This window comes from Varroa jacobsoni, unplaced genomic scaffold, assembly GCF_002532875.2.
Source record: "Varroa jacobsoni isolate VJ856 unplaced genomic scaffold, vjacob_1.0 scaffold_410, whole genome shotgun sequence".
In the NCBI taxonomy this organism is placed as follows: Eukaryota; Metazoa; Arthropoda; class Arachnida; order Mesostigmata; family Varroidae; genus Varroa; species Varroa jacobsoni.
Genome location: NW_019213312.1, coordinates 19,147 through 43,739, shown reverse-complemented (window position 1 = coordinate 43,739; position 24,593 = coordinate 19,147). Strand labels below are relative to the sequence as shown.

The window sequence follows — 24,593 nt, the reverse complement described above, 5'->3', positions numbered from 1 at the left end:
GGGAATACAGCTGCTCTACCCTATACTTAGCATTGCTAAGGCCCCGTTCCCTTACTATACAATTTTTTTTACTCGGTATTGCCTAGATCTTCTGGCTCCTTATCCCTTGCTCTGCCTCTTGCTTCTCTCAATCTCCGCGTTTTGGCTCAACGTCTCACGAGACTTTTCTTGATGGCCCTACATTTTGTGAGACTTGTCCACAATAACAAGGTCAGGCTGAATACGCGCTGAGCTAAAAGTTTAGGTGAGCCTGCTTCCTGGTTCTAAATCTCAATGCAGGTGTCTATGCCTACTTACGGCTATGACGGTAAGCATTTTCGATGAGTTAACGAATTAGAACTGTTTCCACTGGCTGCTGCAGTTCAGTTCGACGTGCTAGCTGATTATGCGCTTTTCTATCTTGAAGGTAAGACTGGCCTGAAAACAGCTTTTATCGTAAACAACCAGTTCCCATAAAAAGACGTTGAAACATTCTAACACACGAATTTTCCTGCTTAACGAATTTGTCGACTTGAACTAGTTGTGTTTAGGGAAGTATGTCTATTTTTTTTTTTTATTTTCGCACGATGACACTATTGAGCGCTGTTTCAGGCATTTTGGAACACCTGCCTATAAGGAGAAACAGAGCTTGAATGACGCCATTTGAAATTCAACTATTCCTGTATACCGACCTTATTATATTCAACAATCACATTTACAATATACATTATTGTACGTACAATACCCTGCCAGAGAACGTAACATATTATAGAAGTAGCGTATTTGTCAGCAGTGGCTTTGCCGGCTTCTCTATGACATCTGTTATACATTTGTGTTAACGTTTAGCTTCTAAAATACGTGCAAGTCAGACGAGGCCGGCGACTCATGCGCCTGTTTGTGATTTCATTCGAACATACGGGCGTGTAAGCCATGTCAATGACCCTTTGCGGTTATACAACGCTATAATATGAATCGCATTTGCTTTGCAGAGGAATTCAGCTGAAGAATGTAAATGCTATGATGAAGGGCTAGTTGTTCTAGTGTCTCATCTCTGTCTGTGTACCAGGCCAGCTCGCAGTGTTGAGGAGACATGGAAGGGCAGGCAGGCAGGCAGGCAGGCCTCACAACAACTAAAGACCCCGAGTCCACTGTCTGTTCTGCCGTTAGCCAACTCACTATGCGGACTGCCACCGCAACGACAGGCAGTGTCGAGCTATTTGCGCCTTGTCTCCGGACTCGTGCCACCCCAGCCATTTGTCACCATTGTATAAGATAGAGAGCGTAACGCAGGGTTGGGCAGGTCGAGCCAGCGAGAAAAGACAGCATGGAAATCGACGCCAGTGCAGTGGCTTTTCTATACACGCGGTATGTAGTAGCCTGCTATGTGAGTTTACTATAAGCGTACCCTCTGCTAAAGTAGGAGAACTAGAAACATAGCTGCCCCAATTTTCTTTTTTTTTTCCGCTCTTTCACTCCCCTTTGTTTCCCTTACACCGCCCCCAAGGTCTAGTCCTGTCAAAACGCAAATACGTCATTTATCTCATAGCCGCCCTTCAGTGGGAAGTGGGATACTGGAATTGTTATACCTGTGCGAGCACCCGCACAAAGGTTTTCGTTCCTTCACCCACTTAGGCCGGTGCTCCGCATGCACACACACATACACGTCATGTTCGTGCATTCTTCGACTCTGTACCTTTGTGCGTACGCAGATATGACAAGTTAAGCCGACTGCTGAAATGCTGAGCCGGTACTAGCGGCGCTCGGACAGCGCAAGCTTGATTTTCTCGGCTAGAGGCTAAGGGCCTCCTCGGTTAGCACTCAGCTCTTGGCAACTCATCACCAAGTCGTGCCGGCCGACTGCCAACTAAGACACTGCTGCTTCGATCCAAACTGTAATTTTCAGGTTTAGCCGGCTCCATGTGGACGAACGTATATATGTACGCGTAATGCAACGTGGCAAACAAGTAACGTAAAAGACTAATGTCTTTTACATTTTTTTTAAAGAGGACCGTGAACAGAAAAAAAATAGAGCGACGCCATAGGCGGTAAGCGATTGTAGCATGGTTCGCTAAGGTGAACAAAAATTAGTGAAGGATCTAAAGTAAAGAGCACAAAGTAAAAGAAAACTTGCGTTAGCAGAGTGCAATATTCGGTGGGCATTGGCCGGTATAATGGATTAAAAGTAATATACTTAACCATATAAAACGAAATTCGGAGTATTCTTTAGAATAAAATCCATATTTCTCCATTTAAAAATATCCAAATGTGTTCAGTTCTATAATTCTAACAGACCATGGATGGTGATAATAATATAAATCAGATTTTTCGGCTGAGATCTACATTCTCTCATTTTTTTCGTAACGTTCACATTACCACATACCCTGCTAATGCTCTTAATTAAATTTTAAAACACCTTTATTTGTTTTGCTATATAATTTATGATGAGATGCAGGAAGGTGCATTTCAGCACATGGACTGATTTTTAACAGCATTAACTAAAAAATACCATATGATTTACATTCGCCCGAATCGAGTCGGCTGCTTGTGCTTTATAAATAGTTCCGTAGTGACTCAATATGCCCTGGATGATAGCTGGATAACCCTCATTGTATTCAGCAGTCGTTGCGCTCTGATTTGGCCAACACCCGAACGACCCGATTGAAACCTTCTGCGAGTTTATTTCCACTTCAAGGCGACCGTGTCGTTCGTCTCTCCTTCGAAGGTCAAGACAAATGGTCCCCGCGGAGGGACTCGAAATGTAGGGGTTTTCACAGCAAATACACACAATACACACTTACTGATCAATCAGGTTAGACTTCTGCGAAGCCATCAGCAGCCTTAGTTGCCCTTCACCGACAGCCAGGGTCTATCTCAAAAAAGGCAGAGTGCAGCTTCAATTCTACTCGGCTCGACGGAAGTCGGCTTTATAAAGACACCTCTTTCGTCAGCAGTAAGGTAATACGCTCGAGGGACGATTACTGGGATGCAGAGGACCCAGAAAAGGGTCTCCCGGTGCCAAACTCTTCTAGACGCCGGCCGCTTCAAGTGGTTGACAAAGTTCTACGCTAACGCTGCGTGCGCCATCATATATACACTACCACCACCACCAAAGGTCTCCACCGCTGATATGTAATTTATTCAAGGTAAGATTGTTTAACGGATTCGCTAGTCAGATAGAAACAAATTGAGACTGTTTACTAGCGTAGTAGTCTTCTGGAGACTGCCACACAGCATTATTAATAGATAAATCTAATCAATATCGATTTGTCTTGTTAGAATTAACCCGGCCTACGCAATTAGTTGAAAGCGATGTAATAATATATGTATAATATAATAAACGTTATAATGTTTGTCTAAGATAAGAAGATATAAGAAACGGGCCCGAAATAAAGATTCGTTAATTTTCATTCATTTTTTTTATTTTACTATACTGTACTTGAGTTCACTATACTATATATTACTGAGAATTTTATAACTTTTCTGTATATATATATATATATATATATATAAGATGAAATAAAGGATGCCATTATGAATTATTTGCCTACAAAAAATAGAAATAATAAGATACTACACATATAATGGGCAGTTCACTATGGAAAACGACAAACATAAGATGACGCTACATTAAAAATGGTGCGACATTTTGTTTATTCAAGATACCCCTGTACTTCGCAATTGAAATTGTACTGAGCGACCAAGGCAAGAGCATTCACTTAGAGTGACGAATGGTCATTACGTCTGGAAATCCGTTAGATAATCATCTGTGTATATATATATATATATATATATATATACGTACATATATAATTATTTGCCAAGTGTTTTCCCTTGAATCTCCTTACTTACTACGAAACGTGAAAAAAACTCATGTCATCTTTGTAGATGGCGCTACCTTATCATGGCGCCATATTTTGTGACGTTTATTTATTCGAGATACACTTGTGCTCATTGAAATCTAATCGTCACTTTGTTCGTTAGCAGACAAGTTGCAAGACGATCAAAATATTCGAGCGGTTTAGGAATATTAGTTGCAGTTTGGAACTGCAACGCCCTAGGCAGCTGGTCCCTAAGACCTGGTATTCAATCAAGGTTCCATTATTAAAGACATTGCAATAGGTTTACATACATAAAAATTTCAGAAAGAACATTTTTACACTAAAAATTAGTCTCGTTGATGGCCTCCTGCAAAAGGGGAATCACCTTAATACGTTCGAGTGTTGGCATGCTGATTTAGAATATGTGAAAGATCATCGTTGTCATTTTGATCAAATGAATAAAATGAAGATTAATTAAAAAATTGAGAAAAGAACGAAATCTGAGCGAGGATCGAAAACGCAGGTGTAGAGAAGCGTACTTCCCTTTACTCTTACGTTATTACGATGACCTATGATGAAAATAGATAGTAACAAACGGTCACTAACAGTGGGTAGATTTAAATGAACCAGTCGGAAATTTATAGCAATCAATTGTACAGCTTATGGTATCCGTTTGGTAGCTTCTGAATCTTAATTTATCAATTACGAATTTTACTATTTGAAAAAACTCCGCATTAAATAGCCAAAATTTAAGAGCGGAGAAGGGTCACTCCTACCGCACGACGACGCTGGACCTCATACTGTAAGGTCACGTTTGCAGAAATGCAGGAGTTACCGTTAAAGGCATTTTGTCATTTGCCTCTGTTGGCAGACATTCCTACCATAAATCACATTTTTTTTACCAGATCTTAATGATATTATACTAGAAAAATCGTCCAAATCTTAACATTATATCGAAATTATTTTTTCAAGCTTCATCGACTCTTATACCCCGAACTTTCACAGCAACACAATAAATAAGTTATCAAAATGGATTGAAAATGAAGGAGTTAATCCTATAAAAAAGTTAGAATTTATTATGCCACCTTCCATGCTAAGGGGCCTTATAGTGGATGTGAAAAAGAAGACTTTCGATTTATTTTTAATGCTTCCTTTTCCTTTTACATTTCTACTGCACCAATCGAAAGTGCTTTGTTTCCTCTGTAAGTTCATAGTAATTTTCTTGTGTTCAGGCTTTGAAAATCCGTATGACAAAAAGTGCGTTTTAGACCTCTACTCTGTTTTATCTTTTGCCGAATTCACACCGCTGCTAAAATATTATGGGATATCTGCTCCGTGTACAACGCGCATATCTAAGAACACTGCTTTAAACTGGTTTGTGAAGATTACGAACGGTATGTTGGAACTGCGGGTAGCTGCGGCCTGCCGTCTGAGGTCAATAGGGATTGACTGAAGGTACTTCTGAAGGAGAAGGCGGCCGGTAAAAAATTCGTGAATTAGACAAAAAATTAATTGTGGTTATACGCCTATCAAGCTCTATGGGGTTTACCAAAAATTGAACTGAGTAAACATGAACTGAGTAAACATCACAAAGAATACGGCTTTACACCATCTCGCCCGGCACTAAACGACATGCAGCCACAATGACAGGTTTTTACACAAAATGGACACTGGTGAGAAGATGTGATGTTTTCATGTCGCTGTTAACCAAAGGAAATAATCGGTAGCTGGGGAAGAAACGCCCAAGCCCAGAATTAAGCCAGATTTCTATGCCATTGCTTTCTTAGGGACTGGAAGGGTCTTACCTGAGAATAACAGACAGTCAACAAGGATCTGTACATAGCCCAATTACGTCGTGTGAACAAAATTACCCCATAGACCTGATAGGCGAAGCAAAATTATCTTTCTTCAAGATAATACCAGACTCTACAGGGAAGCTTTAGTGAGAGATTCCTCTACACACCGTATTCTTTAAAATTCTCTTCGACGAATTATCACTTTTTTTCATCACAGGCAAATTAAATTAGTACTCGTACATTTGACAGGAGAGAGAATCTCAAAAGCTGGTTGGACGAGTTCTTCAACTCGAGACCTTAAACTTTCCGGCGATAAGCAACAGATAAATTGATTCACAGATGGGAGAAGGTCGTGAAGGAGCGACGGCAAAAGGAGTCGTTGTCAGGTAAATGCTGGGTTCTTTACTAAGTGAAGAAAACCTAAACTACTTATATTTCAACCTAATATATGTATATTTAAGGCTGTTACAAGCGGATCTAACGGACTTTGAAAGTAAATAACGTTTAAACTAGTCGGGCTAACTTCTGGTCAGCCATGTACTGATCATTGACGTTCCGACAAGTGATTTTTCCATATATATATATATATATATATATATATATATATATATATATATATAGCTTCTCAAACTAAATCATGTTTGTCCGTTCGAATACATACAAAGCTTCGTCGACTTAAAATCGTGGGAGTAAGATATTACTTCGGTCAATTTAGTAAATAATTGAAATGACGAAATGAATGACGATAAGGACTAGACTGCGTGCTTTGATTGTTTTGCCAATAATTCATGAGTCTCTTAAGGAATTCCACTACGTTGTGGATTGCCATCATTGTTTCGCTTTCGAGATAAACCATCGTAGCGAGTATTATCATCAGCTTCGTTCGTACCCATCCAACACTATTACTAAACTCAGTTTCTCTATCGCATGATTTCTATCTGGCTAATGGTTGGTAGATATTGAACCATGTTTCGTCTATAGCGACCGTATGCTCCAGGTATGTTTTTGTTTTATTGAATAAAGTTCCTAAATTGCACCACACTCGTTTTCTTTATTTTTATAAATTTACGGGGAACCTATTTCTTATTCAGTTTTCACATTTTCAGTGTCTGGATAATAATTTTGTGACATGGTACATGTGGAACGGTGGTTTTGGCTCACAATACCCTTAGGCTCCAAGCTTCCCTTCATGAAAGCTTCTCTCTCCCCCCACTTCAATAACGACAATGCGTTTTTATCTCCCGAGTCGACATTTAATCATTTTCTAGCTGGCTTTTAACACTCCAATCTCCGTTCTAAAAATGTTTTTACCAGTCACGTATTGTGGCCAGTCACGAATTTTCGCACCGTTTGTAGCCTTGAAAAAATAAGGATTTGGCCATTGAACGCTAATTTTCGATACCTCAAGATGTTCTTCCTTTTGAATTGATTCCTCGTAGAGTAAACTCAACCGATATTTACTCGCAGGTTTCTAAAAGACAGAAGTATTTATCAGCCAAATTTCATAAAATCTCATACACACAGGGCATAGTTCGAAGGCTTCCTCAATCTTGTCAATTTTAAATGCCCTGGATTCGTTTGTAATATATGGATGTTCACCAGTTGCTTCGTCTGAGACGCGCTGAGCCTTGGCGAAGTGTTCTGCTCCCAGAGGAGAATTAGTTCTTTCGAAAACTAGGAAAGAAACCGATCTCTGCGAAGAACATGCGTCGATCTACCAAATTAAACGAAAGTCAGCTATTATCCAATTTCTTTGCACGGAGAAATCTACAATAAGATTAAAAAAAAACTTCATTTTCTGGCCGACGTCGATGATCTACGTTAGTGTTGGATTGCGTGCGGTTTCAGAAAAGCCACAACAAAATACCATGAGGCAAAGTGGGACATTTTCAATAGCGTTTCTGTTTTTAATATATGTTCGAAATATCTTGAAAATATAGCCGTGAGAAAGTTCTTTTTTTTATAAGTTAGAATTTGAATATGAAAATTAACGGTCGTTTTGAGGAGGGAAATATTAATTGCCGGTTGTGTCGTTGAGACAAGTTCCAACGACTACATTTGGTGAGGCTTGTTTTTGCACTTGTTCGTTACTTCGAGCCTTTGCGTGTTTGGGAGCGCTATTAACTTGCTGAAGTTGTTTGTTTGTAGGGTACTTGGAAGACACTTTGACGAGTGTGTATCTAATACTATCGCTTCACTTACGCTTACTGTAAAAAGAGTAATTTGTAAAATGACGAGAAAATATGTTAAAAATAGCGTCAAAACTCCAGTCGTGGTAGATGACGCTTATATTGATACGTACGACATTCACTGCCATGTCTAGTTTTGTTCAGATACTGCCCTAGAGACAACACACAAAAGCGATTCCGGATTTAAATAGAAAACCTTGTGTATGTGTATAAGAATTAAAGGTTTGCTGACATTATGATTCGTTTTCAATATCATTTTTTTAAGCTAGTTTTGTTATAACCAGCTAATACTTATTGACAGCCTTTAAGTTCATCGTCTTTGTATGACGCCTTCTCAAACAGAACTTCGTGAATGCTCCTCTAGACAATTCGAACGATGAAAGAAAATTTATTCCGATATCTGAGACGGTGTTCCGTATTGCTAAACAAAAGCTCCGATTGATCTGCTCACTAAAAACAGTAGTACCTTATTGTCGCCCATGAATGTTTTCAATATGAATGAGTATCTTTTTTTTGGGCCTATTGTGACTAGTGTACCTTTGTAATAACTGCCGGACGGAGTTTTAAAATCAATTGAATTTTCGCACGGCACTTCCTATTATGGATTAAATAATAAAGTAATCATCTAGTAAAATTATTAGAAGTATTATACAGTTAAGAACGTTTGCTCTAATGCAGATGGAAGAGAACCCCCTTGTCTAATAATTTAATTTATTTATTATCTATTGTGCTTTCCGTTTGTTCCGCGTATTTTGGTACTTACCTGCTTTTCAAATAAGATGGTCACGGTTTCCCTTTCGTCCGACCATGCAATAACGGCTTCATTCATACTAAACCGTTCTATTATTCGACGATGTTAAATCTATATCCTTATAGGTATATAGATTTCTGTCCTCAGAGGACTCTCTCCTCGTCTGCTTCGTAAATAATGAGTCCGAAATCACGGTGTTCCTGTATCTGCGGCGTTAGCAGTTGAATGTTACTTCGACTGGATTGAAATGGACTTACGTATCGTCCATGTTCTTTAATAACAACTGATATAAGTGCGTATCTTAGTCGACAAGTGCCCAGATACGCTGACTACTAGCAAAATGCAAACCATCATAAAATCTTAATAAATTACGCATTTATCTTACCTACTGAAACGAATAGAACAACTGTTATATCAGAAACTTGTATCTGACTATGCTTACTGAAAAAACTTCGCGGTGTCGTGAAGCGTGTAGATTGTGTTGGCCCAAAATATCTTGCTTTGAATGGAAAACGCTGGTCCGCTAGCCCACATCAGACTGTGCCCAAATGAAATCTCAATCATTGGCGGATACGACCGTTGCAAGAGTAAATTTGCGAATAGATAAGCTGCTATCAATAGTATCGCATATATGGCAGTATTTGAGAAATGCTGAAGAGAATGAGAAGATTACAGCGGCAATTCCGGTGGACATCGGAGCAGGACAAACCATCTGAACGTGAAACGATATTTTAGCCCAGCAAACCGCCTAAGAAGCGGAGCTCAATCGCTGAAAGCCTTTAGCCAGACAAGCTATTAGTCGCCCTGTGCAAAGACTCGAGCGCCCAAATATCCGAGAAATAGCAAAGAAGATCTAAGCAGCGTTTCGGAAATACGACGGGGGCTAAATAAATATATTGCTAGCAGGATAGCAATGTAATGTATTTAATTTACAGTCTAAACCTATAGATGTAAACGGCTGTAGAGTTTCGTTTCCCCGTTCGTATCAGAAACGGAATCAATAGGTTTCCTAGGTGAATCCATTTGTAGCTGTACCTCTAAAATATTTTAGCCTCTGACATAAAGAAAACCAATAGAAATTCTAGAAAAAAACATGATAGGTTAAAGAGCAGATGTTAGCTAGTATGCAGAGCAACGAAGCTCGATGGACAAAAAGGACGGTGCCCTATAGAAGTCGGTCCGTTTAGCTTATAGTTATTTAACAGTGAACTGAAATTGTTAAACCTCACTCAGTCCTTGACTAATTCAGCCTTTACTAGAATAATATCAGAGCTCAGAGTTGCATGAGCTATGATTCAGTGTTCATCGATAAAACGAGCAGCTTTTACAATCTTTTGCACTTGCCAAGCGAAAAGTTTGAATCTGAGATAAACTTCGGTTGGAAATACGTAGAATCAATTGAATTTGCGATTCAAGTATAACCTACTGAATATTTTGAGCAACTACAGGGCCTTAACTGGTTCTACCTCGCATCGAGTCGTCTATGATTCATGAGTACGAACAACCTTTGGCCATGACCTGCCTCAAAAACAACACACATCTATGCGCGTACCACTGCATGATAGAGTGCGAGAGACATTTTCATAATGAATTAGGAAAAACCTCGTTTCATATTTTCTGAGTTCCCTTGGATTCGATGCGTGTGTGCAATTCGATTTCCATCAATGCTAATGGTGTGTTATGACGCAATGCGGAATACTGATACTATTCGATCAACTTTCTAACACTAAAAAAAAAAAAAGGATCATACCACTGCCAGCTGGAGGGAGACGCGTACAGAAACTTCCCAATTTCTATATGTCGTCTCCGCCGCCGCCAAATTCCCTACTCGCCAAAGTTGAAATTATTTCGCCCCTCATCGGTAACTGAGACCGTTCTCGGCTTAGAGACGACGCAAAGAGTTGAGCTCCAGAGGGGGTGGGCCTAGTGAAGGGTACGTATTCACAAACGTGTGTGTTCGTGCGCGAAGTAAGCCTATGCTGCATGATATCCTTCAGGCTAGCTTCTGAAGGAAGGGTCACAGACTCATCTAGTGGACCTATAGCACATTTCACCATATATTCATGATTCGGTACCGTTATGAACCGGATTCATTAGAAAATCTCTTGTGCTCAAATAATGAATGATAGCTTGACGTATCTGGATGACTCATGCATAAATAGATATCGACTCGCCGGAATAAAAAAATGTCATATGAACAGTATTTACAACCCATGCTGAATAAATAAGCATCTACTATTTCTAGAGCCGTAGTCGGGGTAGAGTCAATTTTTTCAAGATGGGAGTGCTCGATACCGCAATACAGTGCGATATTTTTAAATGTAGCTGTCGCTCTATATTTTCACTATAAGTTGGGCTTCTACGGCGTCGGAATAGCTAGCACGGAATACACATGACTATCTAGGTATCATGTTTGAGCTATTATGTTTTATGGAAACATAGCTAACCTATGACCTCGTACCGCGTTTGATAGATGACTTGCCAGTGAATTTAGGATACCTAATTAATATCAGTTTGACGCTCCTCAGAAGTAAGAAGATAAAAAAACGAAGAAAAAAGTTTTTAAAAAAAAAAAGATGATTAGGTCAAGTTCTAACAAAAAACACAGCAGGAGGCGATGCAATTTACAGTGCACAAAACCCAAACAAAGCTCAAACTTTTAGAGTATGACATTAATCTCGGAAACGAGACTTGCACGACTATGAATAATGGTTAGGTATCGTACGACCGGTTACATACGCCGCGAAGAAGTGTGCCGGCATCATTAGCTCGAATTTCTCCTGTAGACAACTACATCGTTGTAGGCTACTCGTTGAGTAACTTCTAGTACCCTTGTGAAACTCTCCGTGTACTTACTGGATAGTTGGGTCCAGTGTCTTCATTGAGAGGCCAGAAAGAACGTGAAATAATCGTTGGTAAATAGTTAGCCTCTCGGGTTTCTTTCTCCCTATCGAGGGCAGTCGTGTCCCTAGACAACCACTCCAATTAGAGTGTCATTGTGGTCCCAGCACATTACTTGCTAAATCAATGCGGATCTATGAGAAGTTAGTGTGCGTGCATTTTGTTCTACATAGATAAAAAGAAAGTGTGCTAGAAAGGCGGAACATCGACACAATGTACTGGCCTCCATACATTTATTGCATTTCCCCCAAAAAATAAACGTCATTAGCGAGGTGTCTGTTAAGATGATTATGTGCTATTTTAGTTATACCTGGTATGAAAATTTGCCTATCGTACTGCAACGAGATTCTGCTATAGATTTCACGATCGATTAATTTAGCGTTGAATGTAATGTCTGTAACGTATGATTGAGATGTAAACAGTAATCCTCGCCGTATAAACATGGCCCAGGCATTGATAACGTTGAAGGATCCCGACACTTCGTTCTTCATATCATAGAAACTTAACGTGGCATGCACTAAAGGCTCGTTGGGAATATCGTCAGTTCTCTATCTGCTATCAATTTGACTACTTGACTATTGCAGTGTACGATAAAACTGTTTTTACCTGGTGGCTACATTTGTGCAGTAAAGAACTGCGGTGAAGAGGAATGAATGATTTTTTTTCTAGTCTTCACACGAACACATGTATTACTGATGGCTATTTTCTAGGGTTAACGAATCGTCGCCAGTGCTTTGCTTATTCAATACTGGAATACAAGTTCAAATGGTAAGAAAAACAATCCTGAAATTAGCAGTATACAAATCCAGTAACAGCTTCAGTACGTTATATTGCACGTTAGTACACTTGGGATCCATCTACATCAATACTTGACACTCAACCTTGAATGCTCGGCTAGAAAAGCTTCGTGGGTGATCGGTGGTCCCTGAGCCTCGCAAAGAAAAAGTCTCCAAAATCGTTACGGGCTTCGCGCTATTTTGTTTGGGAAAAACAAAGACCGTAAACAGCTCCCAAAAGAGAAATGTATGTCACGGCAATTAAAAAGCAAATCTCTGGAAATCAATACATTCAATGAAACAATAAGTATGTCGTAGTTACACTTTGATAATTCTTATCGATATCCATAAAAAGTGATCCTTTCTTGTTTTCCCGTATAATACCTATTCCAGTCGAAAAATTAGCACTAGAAGTACGGAGTACTTTTTAGTCTTTAGTTGTCGTCTTCCTATACAGGCTATGATAATATTTAATCAGCAATGTTTCTAGGACAAACCACACTAGCCAGCTAAATTATATTATGGCGTCTTACAGTAGTTTTCCTAAAAATTTCCTTCCTAAACTATAATACAAAGACATATATGTATATAATGTCCCGCTTAAATCTCGAATCATTAGTGAGTTGTTTCTGTCAGCACCAAAAAACATATGTCGATGATATTTTTTGCCTGTGTGACGAGCATTATTTCTGACGCTCATGTTTATTTAATCAAACACCAATTACAGTTTCGAATCAGAGTACTCGTTCTTTAATCCGCGGACAAGTTTTCAATAGGAACTGTGCATAAAACGATATTAGTAGATGTTAATTCTTTGAGGGGTTGCTAAAATGCGCTACATGTAAATCAATTTCATTTTACGCTGATACAAGGCCAAAGGCGCCGAAAATACAAGGGCTTAAAACGGCCAAAAAGTCTAAAATGTGCAAACAGGCCCGTAGAGTCTCAAAAAGATTAGTGACTGACGCTTAGCTGAATGATTCAATCAGTAATGGATAGTCTGGTCTCTAAAACGGCAGTAATGTTCTGCATAAAAATCCAGATACACGAAAAATCGTCCTTTAAGATCTGCCGATAGATTTGCGAGCTCTTTCAATTTAAACTCTATAGAAATTTCGTGGGTTTGCCTCATAAGGGTCCTTTTCGGAAGCTGCATAAAACTGGCAATAATGTAAACCGTCGATTTTGGGAAAATAACATAAATCTTATCATTTAGATAGGGCTTTCGGACCTTTCTGCAGAAGAGTAGATAATAATAGCTGATCTTTGCTCAGATTTCAAAACCGATGCGTCGCCTTGTTCTAACTGGAACTCGCTTTCATTTAATGTCAAAGTTGGCAACGTCAAAGCTAACTAGTTTCAGGTGCAGCGTCCAAATTGAAAATAGCTGGAAATATCATTCATTATATACTATGCAGTTATCATTTCGCCGACTTGGGTAGATATGTACACGAGATCACACTATCATGACGTAATCCTCGTACCCGTTTATATTTGTCCGTTATCTATAGACGTTCTCGGCTTCTGTATATAGAGAGTAGCAATCGCATAACAAAAGTGGTGATCGGAACTAATCTCATTTACAAGAATGTAGCAAGTGGTCCCGTACATGGGCTGGAACCCAACGCTGGGCAGGCTACTTGGCTATTGCCAGGATCAAATTATATAACCGCCATTGTGACACTGGTATTTTATTGAATTTAGCCAAAGAGTAACGACAACAGATGGGTGGTATGTGACTGGGCGTGAGTACATGTGTGTCTATGTACTCGAGGCTGTGGGCCGAGAATGCCCGATCGGCCAACGTTCTAGTAGCGAATGGCCGACGAATCTGTGCATTATCAGATTCGTCCTCTTAGCCTGGCTGGCTGGCTGGCTGGTCTCGACGTGTCTTGTCCCACGAAGACCCAAAAAGAAAAGCACAATAACGAGATTACAAAATGAGATTGCCACTAACGAGGCAAGCGAAAGGAACAAAAGACGGACGCAAGAACGGACACTCTTCAGCGGAATGGACCTCGGCTATGTCTGAGTCCTACACTCGACAAAACTGCTTCCGACGATGACAACGGCAGCAGCACCTCCGACAGCAGCTGCATCAGCGTCACCACCAGTGTCATATGTGCGATTGCAGAGAATAGACAATAAGTCCCGTCCTTACCTTCCAACGCAAATTAGTCAAACTCATACAGCGTCCCGCAACCCACCGCCGATTCTTAACAAAAAAAAATATGCTTGACTGTAGCTGCCGGAACACCCAAGCGAATTGCAAAGTGTAAAAAACATGGTAGAATTCAATGGGCACCAGTAACACATACATAGAGTTGGCAACTAATATGGAGGGACGTCCCGCCTCGAAGGCAGTGCGTGCAGAAGGCGATGGAATATCGATCAATACGACTGCCCCACAAAACACTGCTGAGTGTCGATCAAAGTACGAACATAATAAACAAAAATCGATATTACGTTATTTGTAGTAGTAAAATATTGGAGTACGATGAACACTGTGTTGAGCAGAATATGCTTCAGGTTAGAAGATTAAGCTGGTTTGTAGCTTTTTCGTGTCAAAGCTCAAAGGTGATTCCTTAAGTTGCTTTCCTATAATAATATACGACGCTGCAGGTGAAACACACGTTGGCTAAACGTTGTCGGTTGAACAGGATCAAACAGTCTTAAGACACAATATAATATCTATATTTATGAAAAAATGTATTAACAAATGTTGTTCAGATATACGTCTGGTTACTCAGAGCATAGTCATCTACACCTTAAAAGATTTCTGAACGCGCTGTTTTTGAAATGAGATGGCCAGTCTCAGCATTCAGAAATCTACTGGATTTCGGCTTATCACACCGGTTCGACGAGCTGAAAGAAGATACGGCCAACTGAACTATCTTAGCGTTGCATCCAATGAACTCTCACATTGAATCACCCAAGTAATGACTATTATGTAAATAAAACAGTTAGCTATTATTATCGAAGTCAGCTTCGTACCCGATGGTGTGGAAGACTCGTCATGCTGAAATAGGAAGCTTATCTAGATAGGTTTTATTTTACCAATCGTATGTCAAACCCTTAATGATGGTTGTTGTCATAACAGAGACATCTGTTGACGCCGTTGAAGATAGCGCGTTAGCTTAATTCTATCCAGGGTGGATCTGGAACGTAAATTACTCAACGCGATAATTTAGACTAACCCTTGATAAGGAAATGTTACCAATGCCTTTCTAATACACGACCTATGTGACAAAGAGCGCTTTCGAATACATTACATTTAAGGACCTTACGTCGGCTTGGATATCGCGTTATCAGGGTGTTTAATCGTCAAATTGTTATTTATAGGAATTAAGGAATAGAGCATTTGATCAGTACCTGGCGCGAGTTTTCAAAAACTAAAAGGGGCCATTTACTCTATGAATAAAACCTCAATGTTGCAAATCACAAATTACAATGAAACTTCACAGGTTACTTCGCTAGCTTAAACACGATATCGTCTCTACGCGCTGCAGTATTGAGAGCCTAATTTCTAAATACGCCTGTTTGTTATCATGATTGGGAAAACTTCTACGAATAAAAAAAACATAGGTAGATGAGCGTATAGATCATCCGAGGTCGCTATGCTTGTAACACATCGGCTATGCCCGTTCATGAAAGCACTTCTTCATTGCAGAACAAAATCCTTGTATTGGTGATGGCGTTAACGGGAACGGCTGATATGGGATAACAGTACAACGCATGATTTTGCCGTTGTCCTTCTAGGCCACTTCCTTTGTTCTCGTTCTTTCAGAAAAAAAAGTGCCACTTAGTGGACGAAGGATCCATCGGTTTCGTCACAAAAGAACTGCGGCTGTTTACCATACTTTCAGTAACATTTTTTTTATATTACTTTGTAGACAAAGGACAGCGTTGACTATGGCAGTGGCGGGAGTGGGGTCTCATTAAAGATAGTTAAATATTTATCTTTTATTCTAGATAGGCCCCATCCTTGTTTAGGCCGCCCAAGCTAAGGCAGGGATGTCTGAGAGAAGCCAAGTTGCGTTCATTGGTGATTTAACGTCTTAATATACTTATGACGTTTTCTCAATATTTTTATGTTCGAAAAGTAATAAATAAATATCGAGCCTGGCCTACACGGATCAGCCATTTTTTGCACATATCTAAGACCTCATGACACAATGTTTTCGAACTTAGCATGCAGTCTGCCGTCAAATGTGAAACAATTTTCACTAAATTACGGACGTGGAGAGTACGGCTGACATGGCTACACAATAAGAACTTGATTACATGGCAACAATAGATGTCTGCCAGGACGTCCCAAGATGTTGTTTCATAGAAAAAACATAGGCTGGGGTCGTGCTAATCTCCCTTCAACTCCTGAAATGCAGTATCATGGTTTATGGTCAGTAGAAATAGTTCTGCTAATTGTGTTAGACTGTAGGAGCATTATGTACTGCAAGTTCTAGAAGAGAACTTGTCTGTAGCAAATCTTTAAGCATTTAGAAACCAGTCAGCAAATACTGCTCGCTTTACGATGCCTGTTCTACACGGGTGTTCACAAACTGGAACTAGCAATCCGTTGAGCTCTAAATAGACACTTGAGCCATAATCCGGTGAGGCTGCCGCCGCCCTATAATTAGTGACAATAAAGTTGATTTCCTTTAGAACTAATCAGTGACGCCCACAAGCCTATCTCGTATATATCCATGGAGCGTTTCGTACATGAACATTTAAAAAAACACTGGAACTAACAGGCATTTTATGGTCCTTGGAACGCTTTTTTAAGATGCGCTTTCGCTCGTTTTATGAGGAAATAGGTACACGAAAATATCTCGACGCGCACATAGAGTATATTGCGTTTTTATTCAGGAGCCTTTCTTGTAGTTTACGATCAAAGAAGTCTACGTTTTTACTTGTGTCGTCGTAGTGGGAATGAAAGCAACCAGCGAAAGGATCGACATGCCCAGTGGTGCCAGCCAACAAATGTTGCTGGTTTCGGCTAATAATTATCGCAATGTTAGCATGTTACGAGAAAAGTGAAGGTTCAGGTCTCCACTTGCAGAAAACGTCACTTTACGTCACACCGTTTACGGCTTTCCACTGCATGTCGGTAACTCCGAACAAAATGTAAGATCATACCCTAATGCAAACGTTCTTGCGGCTTGACACATTTTCTAATCGATAGCGCCTGGCATTTTTTTCGCCGAGCTGAAACTTCGATGCCGTGACCTTCAAACGACGGCTAGCAAACAATCAACCCGTTGAGCGTTTGATTGTTTGTTACAAAAAGCTATAAATTTTTTTGAAATTTTATCACAAAACGTATGTTTTACGTAATTCTTACCAACAAACTATGAGAGAAAGTAAAAATAAAATACCAGTCTCCATGTATCGAATGCTCACATAAAAAGCAACGAAAACAGTATCGATAAGCATGCTTCCTGTTTTTTCGTGAACTATGTTGAGAAAACAGATTATATCGGCAGAGTTGCGAACTTAGATTACAATGTTTGTAGTGTTTGTACAAACAACTGTTGTTGTTGTAGGAAGTCTCAAGTGCCAACTACTTGATGTTCCGCGCAAAAATGACTCACCTTACAGTTTAAAATAATTTTGAATACAATAATAACTGTGTCTGCTTTCGAAATGACTTGTTTGTGTTAATTCTTGCAGTACCTAATTGAATGAGTTGTGTTGAAACCGAGTGGCGACTATAAGACCATATTGGGACAGCGCTTTTCGTTCCGCACTATAAGCATATGCGGATGAGCCTTACGAGACTATTTCAACAGGGGCGTTGCGGGCTCAGCTTTATTTCGCCGATTCATCAGGTCACTCCCAGGTAGCCTCGTCGGACCAGTCGAACGACCCTGTACTTTCATCACCATTGTAATTTTTGGCTTTTGCTTTTATGTATAAACTACATCGTGTGCATTTACAAGTCGTTGAAGAGCGCTCCATGACGTGTTACGTCACTGCATTCAGCCTTCAGAGATAGATAGCTGCGAACATCTGCTTAACGGCAGTGTAATAGTAAGTCGCGGTGAGAACACACGTAAACGTAGCTCGGACGTTATGCCTTTAACGATCGAGATGTTTTACTAAATCAGGCGTGTCGACACATATAAGTCAATGTAGTATCTCTCCATGGAGAAGTTTCTATAGACAAATCAGGCCTGGTGGCGCGTTACCTCCTGTCAATTATAATACGTCGCTGCTGGTGTGAGTCAGGATCGTTTCCAACTAGTTACCTTTCCAGTAATAACCAAAAAATGAAGACTCAAACATTTAACAACTAAGCCGTTATGTCGCTGAAATCATTTTTAGCAAGAAGATGTGCAGTGAAGATTAGACCCGACTACGTTTTCACTCGTATCGAAACTGTCCATTGCCACGTGTCTCTCGATTTTACATGAAACGAATAGTTATTTTCATTCATTCAATCCGTGTCCACTGCTACAGCCTAAGTTGAAACATTCGTATGGAGCATTCATGCATAACAACATAGCGCATTACGTAGTTCATTCTCATTTGCTGTTCATTTTGCCTTTAGTAGGACATAGATACCGTTTCGTGGACGTAACAATAATAAGAGTAGCAGCGGTCGTCGTGGTTGTTCATTAAACTGTCGCCTTCGTTTGAAAAAACTCATCCACAAAATTACTACAAATAAGTAGATAGCCGAACGGTCTAGCGTTATTGTCGCGTATGCTACTTTGCAGGTAGGTGATTCTGTTTGCGTTGGGTTGATTTGGAAGAGATTCCTCTATGTAAGATAGCTGGGCATGTTCATCGTTTTGGCTGGCATGATTTACATGAATCGGCCGTCCGCGCAGTAGGACCAGCCCGCGTGCATGCTACATTGTATTTCGTTTCGGAACGACACTCGTTTCCTGGCCGAAACAGCCACGGAACCATAACGATAACCAGATCAGAGGCGTGAGAAATGGCGCATTTTATATCACTTGTTTCAGCTAATAGCTATCGAGGACTCGCTGGCGGCAGGCAAAAGTTGCGACCCCGGAGCGTACCTAAATCTGATAATAATAGCAGAACATGTACTCCGACCTAAAATTGTTTTACCGTTATCGCTATTATTAGTAATTGAGTTTTCTTAGTCAAAAGCCGTGTGATTTTTATTGAACAATATGAATTTTCTGTCCAGTTGGCTCTAGGTAAGGCTAAGGAGATTGCAAGCCGAGAAGCAAGGTCAATTCGATATAGAAACTGAGTCGCCTGTCGTAGCATCACAGTGCCAAACAGGTACTGATAGAAGTGACCATAATATGGTATGCCCGATACTGGTGCAGGGTATGAAGGGACTAGGCATCTTCCTTTGGTGCTTCACTGTTCCCGTTTCCATCGAAAACCATATTCACACTTGTTCCGTTGTGACTTAAGAACGCTATACTGGGTAGTCGCTATGTTGCGTAAAGGCAAGCTAATAGGAAGGTAGCTCTAGTGCAGTAAGTATATCGTTGGAAGCATTTTTTGCAACAACTATCAAGATTAGTGCTGTCGGTGGATAATGCACGGATTGAGCGAATAGAACTATTTTGAATAGAATTACTAACAGATATTACAGGAAAGTTCGCTTTATTTCAGAATAACAGTCTTCATCGTGGTAAGGTGGCAATGTATTTGCCTACCAAAGCAAAAGGATTTATCTTGATCGAAGCTCAAAAACGGGTCTATACCCGCTTCGCTTCCTGCCGGTAGTCAGCCGTCTACAGCACGGTGTTTAACGTTATGCCGTACGTAAAATTTTGAACTTTTAATTCAAATACCGTAATCACGCAAGCTGTCTATCAACTAAATACGGTTCTCCGTGTCAGACATGTTGTCTGCGGAGCGAATCAGATGCTATCCGTAAGTTTCCATTTACAGCCAGGTACTGACTGTCTTTCCACTCACGTAAGTTTTGTGAGTCTTAATTATTGTTTGATAAATGATTGTTCGTTACTAACAGATATTATTAGTTGTTCTAACACTGCTAGCGTTCGATAGCTGCAGAGGAAATACTTCATTTTGCGTGACAGGCCTCAATCTGACCAAAGGCGGTCTTAGTCCGTACATACAACACTTTAAGGATACGTAAGATGTATGTAATGAAGTAGAAACGAAAAAGGAGAACAATAATTTTAAAATGTAAAGAAACGCTCCCATCCCAAGATTCTCTATTGGCCATATCTACTTATGCTCACTGTTGTAGACACCTGAATGACTACGCAATAAAGTAAATTCGACGTGTAGGCAGTGCTAGAATTTAACACGGCGCATAGGAGAACTGAAAGGCTTAAACGTATGCGTTCTAACTATTTGGTCACAATCAAAGCGCCGTGCCTCTGAGCCCATACAAATGAAGCAAACATTACAAAGACAATTAGTCTTCAGGCCCCTGAAACGCGACCGCTTATATGTATTCTATATTAATAGTTTCTTTTTTGGCAAAGGAAGAGTCACTTCGATTTAATAGAACATAATAGTACAATTTCACTAGTAATCACATTTCAAATTACTTTATGATCGACGCCGGCTATGGGTACCATTACCGCAGGGTTCGTTCGCCATGACGACGAAAGCGAAATCTGCCAGAGACATAAACGGGTAGTTTTTTGATCGACCAGCCACTCTCCTGCACTGTTTGTTTCTTCTCCCTCTCGCCCTTGTCCGCCTGTTGTCTCGTACTAGCCGCGCTAACGCTCGCAGCTCGTTAAGTGACTTTCATGCGATTCAACGAAGGCGATAATTATCGCCTGCGTTCATGACGCCAGTCGCCGGCGGCAGCAGGGCAAACACCTTCGAGGACTGACGCTACGGCATCGCAAATGAGAGAATAGACAGCCCTATCAGCAGCGCCATTGCTGTGGCGCTGGCGCCAGAGTTTCGTTCTGCGGCTACCCGTTCGTCTGCGGTTCGTCTCTTAAGAATGGAAGAAGTGACCCAGCCAGCCCAGTGGAGCACGTCCGGTAGTGCTGAGCCGAGGGAGAAGGCAAACTCCGCTTTGCCCGCTGCTTAAAGCCGAGCTGGTCAGGCTTAACGTCACCGCCCTTAACGGGAGCAATAGCTCGGTGCCCGATAGGGCATCAGCAACAGCAGTAGCGAAGAAAAATTCTGGCCTGCCTAGCTGACGGACGGACGGACGGACGGTTGTTCGGTGGACGCTTACCGGCTCTCTTGCCACCGTACCGTTCTTTCCTTAATGCCCCATTTTCTCCCGTTGCCCCTTGCTCCGTTCCAAGTCAGTGCTACTAACTCCAGGTGGTGCTGTATGCAGCTGATTCTGCCTGACGGCCTGCTGCTTATTTTCCGTTGTGAAAGGGGCACACGAGGACACGCGCGACGAGCCGTCAGCATTCGGGCGCACCAACCGGCCGCGAGTCACGGCCGGTTGTGACCGTCGTTGTCGCATGCAAATGTCTCTTGGGAAGTACGAGGTAAAGGGAAGCAGGAACAAGCCAAGGGAATTTGGTATTGCAGCGCAGAAAGGCGTACGCAATAGATGCCCCATTTCGCCTTTGCCCCATCTCCCCCATTAACGAAACACCTCTATCCCCGCTGTGGGGTCCCTTTTGAGGGTTGTGGAGAATCGACGGGCGTAATACTAAGAGCGGAGGACCACTAAGCAGTAGGGACGGGAGCACAGAACTTGATTATTAGGACCAACAACCATCGAGTACTTAATGGCGCCCGATAATGCTGGTACTGGTGATGAGGTAAAGTGGCAATTAACGGCCACACAGAGCCACGTGTGGCATGTCATATCGAAATTAGCTTAAATGTATCATCAAATACTGAAATTGTCTTACCAACGTTCTAACTTATCGTGAAAAAAGTATTGGCCATTTTCAAAGTAAAATGCAAGGAAATACTTTTTTGTGTTTTAAAAAAATGTCACCCAACTAATAATGGTCGTCAATATTTTTCTGGAAAAAGCATAAAGATTACCATTGTAATACTGTGGTTTTTGAGCGAAACATTTTAGCAAGTGCATCCCTTTATTAGCATTAACGCTATTGAAGGACTTCTGCAAAGATCGAAACAGTTAACGGCCTGATTGTGCAAGCTACAGGCTATATGGCGAATGCACTAAGATTCCCCGCCGAAGGTCTCTCAATTTTTGCCAGGTCGCTATGTAGAGATGCATGTGGTCTGGCATTGTTATGATGGAAGACGATGCTTTTCCGGTTCTCTAGTTTCAGCCCATTTTTCTTGATGGTTTGTTATAATTTTGTTAGTTATAAACACTAGAAATCCGAATCCATCATCTTGTCAGACGACGACTCATAATGTACGTATTTTTTATAATCCCACAAAACACATAGCACGGCCACATTTGGCGTCAGCCTGAACCTTGCCACAGACTGTGTAGTACATCTTTGCTTTTTTTTTTTTCAATTTATTCCAAATAAATTATGACCGATAATGTTTAAACCACTAGGGTCGACTGGCATTACTATTAAACCTGCTCGCTTGCGATCATCCCAAAATCACGACAGTCAGCTCCGAGGTTAAGGTCAGAACCGCTTGCATCGCTGCCCTGGTCGGATTAATCAATGCGTGACGATCCACTCTTTTCCGAAACTGCTTGTCTTGGGCGTAATGGAAACAAATCGCTAATTTAGATAGATAGCATGGAGGTACAGCTTATCTGGATTGATAGGAGCAATCGAGCCCCATCAGGCGCGAAGTAGTCGTTCGTAACACTAACAGTTACTTTGTGAGTTACCAAAGGAACATTGGCGATGATGGCGCTTGGAGGCCTTTTCTATCGTCTACGGAACCCCACTTGAGCAGACGTGCTTATCAAAATCTTTCATCAGGCATACATACGATCTACTAGTGGCAAGGCACTCCATTAATATATCCTCCTCTGTCGCTGGCCTTCAACTCTTCGTAGAATGAAACGTATTGCTACGTCCTTAAAAAATGATCTCATTATCTGTCTGAGGCTGAGAATGATTAATCCTGATATTTTAATATGACCAGTTGTGACAGGAATACCTTGTAGTTCACTTATATGACGGTGATTCCTGGGCTCTGCATATGGAGTTAGCTTCTTTACCAATTTGTCAACGGTATCATGTGTGCACAAACGTCAAGGGCGTCGTTTAAAGAGGTTTTAATAGATTTAGCAGTCAAACTGATTTCTTGTTGATTGTAACTAACGCAACAAACATGGCCTTCTAACTAGAGGCGATAGCCAACAACCAATGAGATGTTAATTAGGAACAACGGTCACTTTATAAGGTATCTAGTTTTATCATGTTCAATGCCGATAATATTTATGTTTTTCTTGCATATAATTAGTTAAGTCACTAACGCTAACGCTAAAGTAATCAGGAAGTAAGCTTAAAGGTAGACAATAAAAAGGGCATGAAAGCTATTTATAAAGGAACGTTTTCTTACGGAATCTCAATATGGAGATGGCATACTACAGCACATTATTCTAACTCGTATCGATATCGGCGTGTTTCTGTTTAACCCAATGGTAAATTTTCGTTTTTTGATCTACCAAACACTTTTTGGGAATTACTGTTTTTCGAAGAAAATAAAAATTTTTGATTTTTCTTGCCTAACGCTTTACAGAGCTTCCAATCTAGTGTTATACTATTTAGATATTGGCGAAAGATAATAAAGACAATCAAAATATTAAAGACTTTCCGCACAATAGTCTACTTCACAATACCTTCGCTGCTACAAACGGTATCTATTAAACGGATCTTTTTTATATCGGACGTCAGTGTTTGTAGGACCCTTTACTATATAGCTAATAGTAGAATCTAACATAAAGTATAAATAGATTTTAGAAACACCGGTCACAACATGCGGTACAATGGTAAATCAATCAGTGAAGACACTAAACGATGTCAAAGCCAAGATAGGGTTATCAATATGAGGGTTGTTGAGGCATCGGCTGTATTCGCTGACCTTGTGTTCTCCGCCGCGGAACTATTTTTCTGGTCCACGCTGTATCTTCTGTTTTGAGTGTCGGTACCAATTCATTCGTATAAATACCTCGAAGAAGATTTTCTAGGCATATACTAAAATGATCATAAAGAAGATGCTTATTTTTGGGCGTTCAAAGATAATATCACACAATATGTAGAGTTGAATTCAGTTTTCTGAACAGCTGATAGTCGTAATCGAATTGGCGCTCTGGATGATCGCTTAAACGCGTTCTAAATGTTCTCCCAAGATCGGATATATCTCAGATATTTTTTCTATTTCTTTTATGCCTTTTGAAGTTTCGCCTCTAAATCCGTTAAATCCACAAGTAAGCCATCGAACGTTTTTTGTTCCGCATTTGCGTCCTCACGCTTTGTCTTCATTTTACTATCAACGGCGCTGACGAACAATGCCAGTCAATATGTCCAAGCAAGCGG

General features: G+C 40.6%; 1 long non-coding RNA gene across 1 annotated transcript; it reads left to right on the top strand.

The window, feature by feature from the left end:
• Window positions 1–126: 126 nt before the first annotated feature.
• Window positions 127–3,353, top strand: LOC111260209 (uncharacterized). The gene is made up of 3 exons (XR_002680183.2): window positions 127–406; window positions 969–1,344; window positions 1,883–3,353. It is a non-coding gene; the product is annotated as an uncharacterized LOC111260209 (long non-coding RNA).
• The last annotated feature ends 21,240 nt before the right edge of the window (window positions 3,354–24,593 follow it).